Here is a 9,804-nt window from a genome sequence, read left to right as displayed (position 1 = left end):
CTGTTCTGTTCCCTGAACCGATTCCAACTCCTGCCGTTACTGTTATAAAAGCTGTGGATGGAAACGTGGTTAGTTGACATACACTCTGCATGAACTGAATGATAAATCCCATATCGGTCTTTCACAGTCAGGCCAACTCCTGTACTGTGCAAGTAGGCTAAGGTAGGCCTACTATTGAAACTGTCAAATTTTGTGAGGGTTTTAGGGGCCAAGACTAATTTCTCCAGCCTCCTGAGGTTGAAGAGGCGCTGTTGCGCCTTCTTCACCACACTGTCTGTGTGGGTGGAACATTTCATATTGTCAGTGATGTGTACGCCAAGGAACTTGAAGCTTTCCACCTACTCCACTGCGGTCCCGTCAATGTGGATGGGGCATGCTCCCTCTGCTGTTTCCTGAAGTCCACAATCAGCTTCTTCGTTTTGTTGATGTTGAGGGAGAGGTGAGGGCCCTGACTCGTCATTGTTGGTAATCGTCTGCAAACTTGATGATTGAGGCGTGAGTGGCCATGCAGTCCTGGGTGAACAGGGAGTACAGGAGGGGGTTGAGCACTCACACTTGTAGGGCCCATGTGTTGAGGATCAGCGAAGTGGAGGTTTTGGTTCCTACCTTCACCACCTGGGGGGGGCTTCAGGAAGTCAAGGACCCAGTTGCACAAGGCGGGATTCCGACCCAGGGCCCGATCTTAATGATAAGCTTGGAGGGTAGTATGGTGTTGAAGGCTGAACTATAGTCAATGAACAGCATAGGTATACGTGGGTATTCCTCTTGTCCAGAGGGGTTAGGCAGTGTATGTTACTGTCCCTGATTTCTCTCTAGAAGGAGATCCTCGCACTTAGCTCGTCTACTTTATTGTCCAGAGACTGAACATCAGCGAGTAATATACTCGGTAGTGGTGGATGGTGTGCACGCCTCCTCAGTCGGACTAGAAGTCCACTCCAAATACCTTTTCTCCGCCAAAGGCATCTTGTAGCATTCTCTGGGATAAGTTAAATTGCCCGCTCTTTTTGTGTTATTACATACAGCCGGAAATAACTTTTGGTTATCAGAGCGACCGTAAGTCACCAGCATTACTACCAGGAATACGACTTTCCCTAATTGTAACCTGATCGTAATGCTGGTGAGTTACCGCCGCTCTGATATACAAAAGTTATTTCCGGCTGTATGTAATAACACAAAATAACGTTCTGGGCTAATAATGTAGGAAATAACACACACAAAAAAACAAAATACTGCAATGTTGCTTAGGAGCTAGAAGCAGAGCTACCATGTCTGTTGGCGCCATCTTCCTGTTAAGTCTTCACATAGGGATGAATGGTGTCACGTGATCAATGGATTTATCCATTTATATAATCTATGGTGCGAAACCGTTGGAGGATATCTACAGACCCCACCTTAATGACAGGGTGAAAGGTTAAACAGGAATGTCAAATATCTCAGTGATGAGATATGATGGCCACACCTCTCTCCCACACACCCAATGATAGACACTGACCCGTGCACCTGAGTGATAGACAGACGTGACACACACCTCATACACACCTGACCCACCATCTTCTCGTCCAGGCTCTCCATATGTCGGGCCTCCCGGCCTGTGATCCAGCCGCAGAGGATGGTGGGATGGCGGGCCACTGTGTCGAAGCCACATATCTTATACCATATGTCTCTCCAGGCACCACCCTCTGACTGAGAGTGCTGGTAAACCTCTTCATCCTCCCCTGCGTCCCACACCAATTGGATCCTGACCCAGTCGTGGGACCAGAACCTGTCCTCGAATCGCAGGTAGATCTTGTCCAATATGCATCGGCCTTGGACTTTGGGAGGGCTTGCTTGAACATGGCCGCCACATTCTCTATCTGGAAGCCTAAAGGGATGGTCACGATGACGTGGTCTGCAGTAAAGCACTGGCCCCTCTGGCACAGCGCTCTGGCTGGATGGGTGTGGCTCTCCTTCTCCAGAGCCCAGTGGATACTGTCTACTGGTCTGTCACATAGCATGGCTCCAGGGGTAATGCTGTCCACGAGAGTGTTTGCCAGGACCCAGAAAGTTGAAAAAGTCCTCTTTCCAAGGCTATGTAGTGACCAAGCTGCAAGGCATACACCTCGTACAGGGGGGACCTGGCCTCATCCGTGCATTTGCTCCTCTTGCACCACTCAAACACCCCTGGGCAGTCCTCTAAGGCCGCAGGGTGGCAGCTGGGTGACCTCCTCGTCCAAGTAGCCCCTCGAGCTCTGGGTGGTATGCCTTATCTCAGAATCAAAAGCGCTGGAGGTGAGAACCTACTGAAGAGGGCACATACCTGCTCCACCTCACCCAACAGCAGCTGCCTCCCGCTCTCCTCAAAGAACAAGTCCCTAGGGGTGACGGAGATCTGCAGCCACATGATGCTAGCTGAGCAAACTGTATCCACATTTTCCATATTTAGAGGCTATTCTATGATTTTCCAAAAGTTGCATGACTGTATTAGCATTTTTTACATTCAGCATCACTCCGTCAGTAGAAATATGCAGTGCCTTTGAAAAGTATTCATACCCCTAGACTTTTTCCACGTTTTGTTGTGTTACAGCCTGAATTGAAAATGGCTTGGTTTTTGCTCTGACATGCATTGTCAGCTGTGGGAACTTTTATAGACAGGTGTGTGCTTTTCCAAATCATGTCCATCAATTGAATTTAACACAGATGGACAGACAGAAGCCACTCCTCAGTAAAAGGTACATGACAGCCTGCTTGGAGTTTGCCAAAAGGCACCTGATCTGATGAAACCAAAATTGAACTCTTTGGCCTAAATGTCAAGTGTCACATCTGGAGGAAACCTGGCACCATCCCTATGGTGAAGCATGGTGGTGGCAGCATCATGCTGTGGGGATGTTTATCAGCGGCAGGGACTAGGAGACAAGTCAGGATCAAGGGAAAGGTGAACAGAGCAAAGTACAGAGAGATCCTTGATGAAAACCTGCTCCAGAGCATTCAGGGCCTCAGACTGGGGCGGACCTTCACCTTCCAACAGGACAACAACCCTAAGCACACAGCCAAGACAATGCAGGATTGGCTTCGGGACAAGTCTCTGAATGTCCTTGAGTGGCCAAGCCAGAGCCCGGACTTGAACCTGATCGAACATCTCTGGAGAGACCTGTAAATAGCTGTGAAGCAACACTCCCCATCCAACCTGACAGAGCTTGAGTGGATCTGCAGAGAAGAATAGGAAAAACTCCCCAAATACAGGTGTGCCAAGCTTGTAGCGTCATACCCAAGAAGACTCAAGCATGTAATCACTGCCAAAGGTGCTTCAACAAAGTACTGAGTAAAGGGTCTGAATACTTATGAAAATGTAATATTTCAGTTGCAAAAATGTATAAAAACCTGTTTTTCCTTGTCATGATGGGGTATTGTGTGTAGATTAAAGAGGGAAAAACATGTATTAATCAATTTTATAATAGGGCTGTAATGTAACAAAATGTGAGAAAAGTCAAGGGGTCTGAATACTTTCCAAATGCACTGTATATGTCATTTCCGCCACACCCAGGTGGTAATGAGTATACTATGTATAATTTATATTGATTAATTTGTTGTAGATAGGGAAATAGATATGATTGTTGTAATAAACTCACAAAAAAAGGTTATGTGGAAATATTTTATTTTTCATGACAAATAAATGTTTTCAGCTGTCACAAAGGAAAGTTTATACATTCAGGGGTCATGTTGAATTATTAATATTAGGAAAACCTTAAAAATCACTTAAAATAATATTCAATACAAGTTAACGTACAAATATATAAGAAATGTGTTATAAATAAATTGTATGATATTTCATTTTCAACTAAAAATTGATGTTTAATGACGTGATGGAAATTACATGTGTCTATGGCTATCTGCGGAACATGACAGAAATATATGAATTCCTGAATAGTACAATCGCAGCCATTATTGAAAAGATCATGATTATGAGAAAGCAAATTACGGACTCCTCTTTAAATCTGCGTATTCCTTCAAAGCTCAGTTGTCCTGAGTCTGCACAACTCTGCCAGGACCTAGGATCAAGAGAGACGCTCAAGTGTTTTAGTACTATATCTCTTGACATAATGATGAAAATAATCATGGCCTCTAAACCTTCAAGTTGCATACTGGACTCTATTCCAACTAAACTACTGAAAGAGCTGCTTCCTGTGCTTGACCCTCCTATGTTGAAGCCTCTCTTGAAAAAGCCAAACCTTGACCCAGAAAATAGAAAAAACTATCGGCCTATATCGAATCTTCCATTCCTCTCAAAAATTTTAGAAAAGGCTGTTGCGCTCACTGCCTTCCTGAAGACAAACAATGTACACGAAATGCTTCAGTCTGGTTTTAGACCCCATCATAGCACTGAGACTGCACTTGTGAAGGTGGTAAATTACCTTTTGATGGCATCAGACCGAGGCTCTGCATCTGTCCTCGTGCTTCTAGACCTTAGTGTTGCTTTTGATACCATCGATCACCACATTCTTTTGGAGAGATTGGAAACCCAAATTGGTCTACACGGACAAGTTCTGGCCTGGTTTAGATCTTATCTGTCTGTTCCTCAAGGTTCCGTTTTAGGACCACTATTGTTTTCACTATATATTTGACCTCTTGGGGATGTCATTCGAAAACATAATGTTAACTTTCACTGCTATGCGGATGACACACAGCTGTACATTTCAATGAAACATGGTGAAGCCCCAAAATTGCCCTCGCTAGAAGCATGTGTTTCAGACATAAGGAAGTGGATGGCTGCAAACTTTCTACTTTTAAACTTGGACAAAACAAAGATGCTTGTTCTAGGTCCCAAGAAAGAAAGAGATCTTCTGTTGAATCTGACAATTAATCTTAATGGTTGTACAGTCGTCTCAAATAAAACTGTGAAGGACCTCGGCGTTACTCTGGACCCTGATCTCTCTTTTGAAGAACATATCAAGACCATTTCAAGGACAGCTTTTTTCCATCTATGTAACATTGCAAAAATCAGAAACTTTCTGTCCAAAAATGATGCAGAAAAATTAATCCATACTTTTGTCACTTCTAGGTTAGACTACTACAATGCTCTACTTTTTTTAAATCACTAAATAAACTTCAGTTAGTGCTAAATACGGCTGCTAGAATCCTGACTAGAACCAAAAAATGTAATCATATTACTCCAGTGCTAGCCTCCCTACACTTGCTTCCTGTCAAGACAAGGGCTGATTTCAAGGTTTTACTGCTAACCTACAAATCATTACATGGGCTTGCTCCTACCTATCTCTCTGATTTGGTCCTGCCGTACATACCTACACGTATGCTACGGTCACAAGACGCAGGCCTCTTAATTGTCCCTAGAATTTCTAAGCAAACAGCTGGAGGCAGGGCGTTCTCCTATAGAGCTCCATTTTAATGGAATGGTCTGCCTACCCATGTAAGAGACGCAAACTCGGTCTCAACCTTTAAGTCTTTACTGAAGACTCATCTCTTCAGTGGGTCATATGATTTAGTGTAGTCTGGCCCAGGAGTGGGAAGGTGAACGGAAAGGCTCTGGAGTAACGAACCACCCTTGCTGTCTCTGCCTGGCCAGTTCCCCTCTTTCCACTGGGATTCTCTGCCTCTCACCCTATTACAGGGGCTGAGTCACTGGCTTACCGGGGCTCTTTCATACCGTCCCTGGGAGGGGTGCGTCACTTGAGTGGGTTGAGTGATCTTCCTGTCTGGGTTGGCACCCCCCCCTTGGGTTGTGCCGTGGCGGAGATCTTTGTGGGCTATACTCGGCCTTGTCTCAGGATGGTAAGTTGGTGGTTGAAGATATCCCTCTAGTGGTGTGGGGGCTGTGCTTTGGCAGAGTGGGTGGGGTTATATCCTTCCTGTTTGGCCCTGTCCGGGGGTGTCCTCGGATGGGGCCACAGTGTCTCCTGACCCCTCCTGTCTCAGCCTCCAGTATTTATGCTGCAGTAGTTTGTGTCGGGGGCTAGGGTCAGTTTGTTATATCTGGAGTACTTCTCCTGTCCTATTCGGTGTCCTGTGTGAATTTAAGTGTGCTCTTTCTAATTCTCTCTTTCTCTCTTTCTTTCTCTCTCTCGGAGGACCTGAGCCCTAGGACCATGCCTCAGGACTACTTGACATGATGACTCCTTGCTGTCCCCAGTCCACCTAGCTGTGCTGCTGCTCCAGTTTCAACTGTTCTGCCTTATTATTATTGGACCATGCTGGTCATTTATGAACATTTGAACATCTTGGCCATGTTCTGTTATAATCTCCACCTGGCACAGCCAGAAGTGGACTGGCCACCCCACATAGCCTGGTTCCTCTCTAGGTTCCTTCCTAGGTTTTGGCCTTTCTAGGGAGTTTTTCCTAGCCACCGTGCTTCTACACCTGCATTGCTTGCTGTTTGGGGTTTTAGGCTGGGTTTCTGTACAGCACTTTGAGATATCAGCTGATGTACAAAGGGCTATATCAATGAATTTGATTTGATTTGATTATCAGATATTGTTTCTCGGCAAATCAAAGACAAATATAATACTGGAAAAGGGGTTTTTCAATGACTTTTCATTTCTGAAAGCTTGCAAGGCCAAAGTGCCCGAAGTTGCAGAATCGCCCATTTACTGTACATATGAAATGTCTTCTTGCATCCTTTGAATTAGTGCTGGCTGCATTCATATGCCGCGCATTGTTGACACGTTGACTGTTTTAATATGGGCATCTTGTTTTTCCCTTATTCACTTCCATTAATCAAAGCCCTGAAAGGGAGGAGTATGACAATAACGGCCCGCTTCAGAGGCTCTTATTGGCCAAGACATAGCGTCAGCTATCCAGGGTTTATATACACCATTGGGAGACAAATTGTCAAATATGACATCCATCTCGCCTGGAGGATGTGTCATAATACCAATAAAACCGAGCAGTCAAACACGAAAATTGTCCCAATGGTGAATTTTACAAACACTTTAAATTAAGTATGTGTTTGGTGTTGGCTTACCTTGGGGTGGGGTTTTGATAACCGCGTAATTCCCTCTCGGACAAGGTGAGTTTTATCAATACATTTGCCTCAATTTACTAAACAAAAAATAAACGCTAATTAGCAACAGAGAAGACCTCAGCAATACGACAAACTACTACGGGAAGCTACTGCACGTCATCTCTCGTTGACGCCGTCAGCTACCATTCACCAGCAGGATCAAAGACCGCGTGTCCAATCCATGATGAATCCATGCGCTGTATTGAAATTAATTGAATAAATTGTTGAACTTCTTCCGTACCTTTTCTCTGTTTTAACTAGCCACTGACTACACTTCAGCTAGCTAGTTAACAGAGCAGTAGTTAGCGGAGCTAGTTAGACCACTACAACTTACTGCTTTGGTCAGGGCCAGCATGAGGGATACAGTTTATCCTGTGTCGGTGAGTGTAGCTTTTAAGGTAAATTTGAGCATCTTAGCAATACAATGTGTTGTATACAGCTGTCAACATTCTACAAGGAAAAATCCCCAATCAATGATATAATCATTAACCAGATCACCCTGGATACCAGACTTAGATGAGTGATATCTCAGTTGTAGAATGTTGTGATTGATGAGAATTCATCAAAAAAAAATCTATTGACATTCAGAATGGATTGAACTGAACAGCCTGTACTATAGTGTTATGACCAGAGAAAAATCTTCAAAGGCACAGTATTCATTTATACAGATGGTACATAAATTCAGTCTTTATTTATAGGATCCTTCCCACTATATGATTGATATGTCAAGTGATAAAATCACAAGTGATCAATTAAAGGTTTATGTAAAAATTGTACTTGTCCTCTTGTGAAAAATGCAGTTTATTAAATATTGTACAGCTGCAGTGTCATCAATCAAATCTAAATGTATTTATATAGCACATTTCTTACAACTAATGCATTTCAAGGTGTTCACAGTCATGCATTGAAAGGCATGTGGCACTTTAACATACTTCCTCTTGGCAGATCTCTATAGTTGACCAGGGGATTCTCTCTACCACATGTGAATGCCTCCATGGAGCTTATCAGTGTAGCCATGCAGCCTATTTTGGAGGTTCACAATATCGGTCATATGGGTGTGGAATGTAAGAGAAGGAAGCCAGCCATGTCCAACCAGGTACAGAGGAGGATCTTCAGTAGCTCTCTCTCTCTCTCTCTCTCTCTCTCTCTCTCTCTCTCTCTCTCTCTCTCTCTCTCTCTCCAACCCACCTTGGACAATGTGACAAGTGGTCCCTCAACATCCAATCTTATGTCATGACAACCATACACAAACATACTGTGCAGATATATTTACAAATTCATTGTTGTATCACATTTGATGAGTTACTGATCTGTCCATCCACAGGCTCGATCTCCACAACTGGATGCTTGCACTCAAAAATCACACTGGCACAGCACGTCCACGCACGGGATGTCCTGAGGACTGGAAAACAAAGAGACATTTGGTCAGTGGTCGGCCTTTTTCAATGCTGCATCAACATCTTTATCTGGACAGAAAATGTATTGTTTATCATAACACAAACCCACCTTGGACAATGTGGTCCCGTCCCTCAACACCCAATCCTCATGCCTCATTGTTTGTTATTGTTTCCCAACCAACAGTCTGGAACTTCCTCTTCTGCCATGGTGGATGAGTTACCTTTTCTGGTAAAAAAAAAAAAAAACAGGGCCATTTCTCTCAATAGAGATTGCATCATTTGTGGATCTGTTGGGGCGGTATGCAAATTGGAGTGGGTCTAGGGTTTCTGGGATAATGGATTGATGTTTGCCATAACCAGCCTTTCAAAGCACTTCATGGCTACAGACGTGAGTGCTATGGGTCAGTAGTCATTTAGGCAGGTTAGCTTAGTGTTCTTGGGCACAGGGATTATGATGGTCGGCTTGAAACATGTTGGTATTACAGACTCAGTTAGGGACAGGTTGAAAATTCCAGAACGTTCCGGTGAAGGGAAATCTTAATGCTACAGTATGCAATGACATTCTAGACAATTCTGTACTTCCAACTTTATGGCAACAGTTTGGGGAATGCCCTTTCCTGTTTCAGCATGACAATGCCCCCGTGCACAAAGCGAGGTCCATGCAGAAATGGTTTGTTGAGATCGGTGTGGAAGAACTTGACTGGCTTGCATAGAGCCCTGACCTCAACGCCATTGAACACCTTTGGGATGAATTGGAACTCCAACTACGAGCCAGGCCTAATTGCCCTACATCAGTGCCCAACCTCACCGATGCTCTTGTGGCATCAGTCAGTCCCCGCAGCAATGTTCCAACTTCTACTGGAAATCCTTCCCAGAAGAGTTGAGGCTGTTATAGCAGTAAATGGGGGACCAACTCTATATTGATTTCCATGATTTTGGAATGAGATGTTCGACAAGCAGGTGTCCACATACTTTTGGTCATGTGGTGCATGAAGTAGTTCCAAAATCCCCAACGCAGAAATGAATGGTGAAAAAAAACAACGATTGGAACCATTTCCAGCTTTTTACCGCTAGGTTTTATGGGTTATATGACTCATACTGTGGTACTCAATTTGTGCACTGCAGTCATGCAATCGTGAATATCCAGACCTCATTATGACTAGTCCTACATGTGTAGCTACTGCAGTTGTTTGACACCGTCAATAATTGTACTTCCTGGTGACTGGTATGCTACTGCCATCTGCTGGACATTATCGCAGCATCCCTGACAGGTACCAATGACTGATTTTGTGACTGATCAACCACAATGTGCCGTTTTGGTGCACCTGAACAACTTCACAGATGGAGGGAATGAGGTATACATAGTACGTTTTCATTTTTTTATTTTAAAGCAGGCCTACTCACACACGCAGAGGG

General features: G+C 44.2%; 1 long non-coding RNA gene across 1 annotated transcript; it reads left to right on the top strand.

Annotated features, from left to right (window-relative positions):
- Positions 1 to 2,516: 2,516 nt before the first annotated feature.
- Positions 2,517 to 9,676, top strand: LOC118366509 (uncharacterized). Its single transcript, XR_004821970.2, has 3 exons — positions 2,517 to 7,371; positions 7,937 to 8,087; positions 8,316 to 9,676. It is a non-coding gene; the product is annotated as an uncharacterized LOC118366509 (long non-coding RNA).
- The last annotated feature ends 128 nt before the right edge of the window (positions 9,677 to 9,804 follow it).

Source organism: Oncorhynchus keta, chromosome 34 (genome assembly GCF_023373465.1).
Source record: "Oncorhynchus keta strain PuntledgeMale-10-30-2019 chromosome 34, Oket_V2, whole genome shotgun sequence".
Taxonomy (NCBI): domain Eukaryota; kingdom Metazoa; phylum Chordata; class Actinopteri; order Salmoniformes; family Salmonidae; genus Oncorhynchus; species Oncorhynchus keta.
Note: the sequence above shows the minus strand (reverse complement) of the source record. Positions and strands in the feature narration are given on the sequence as shown.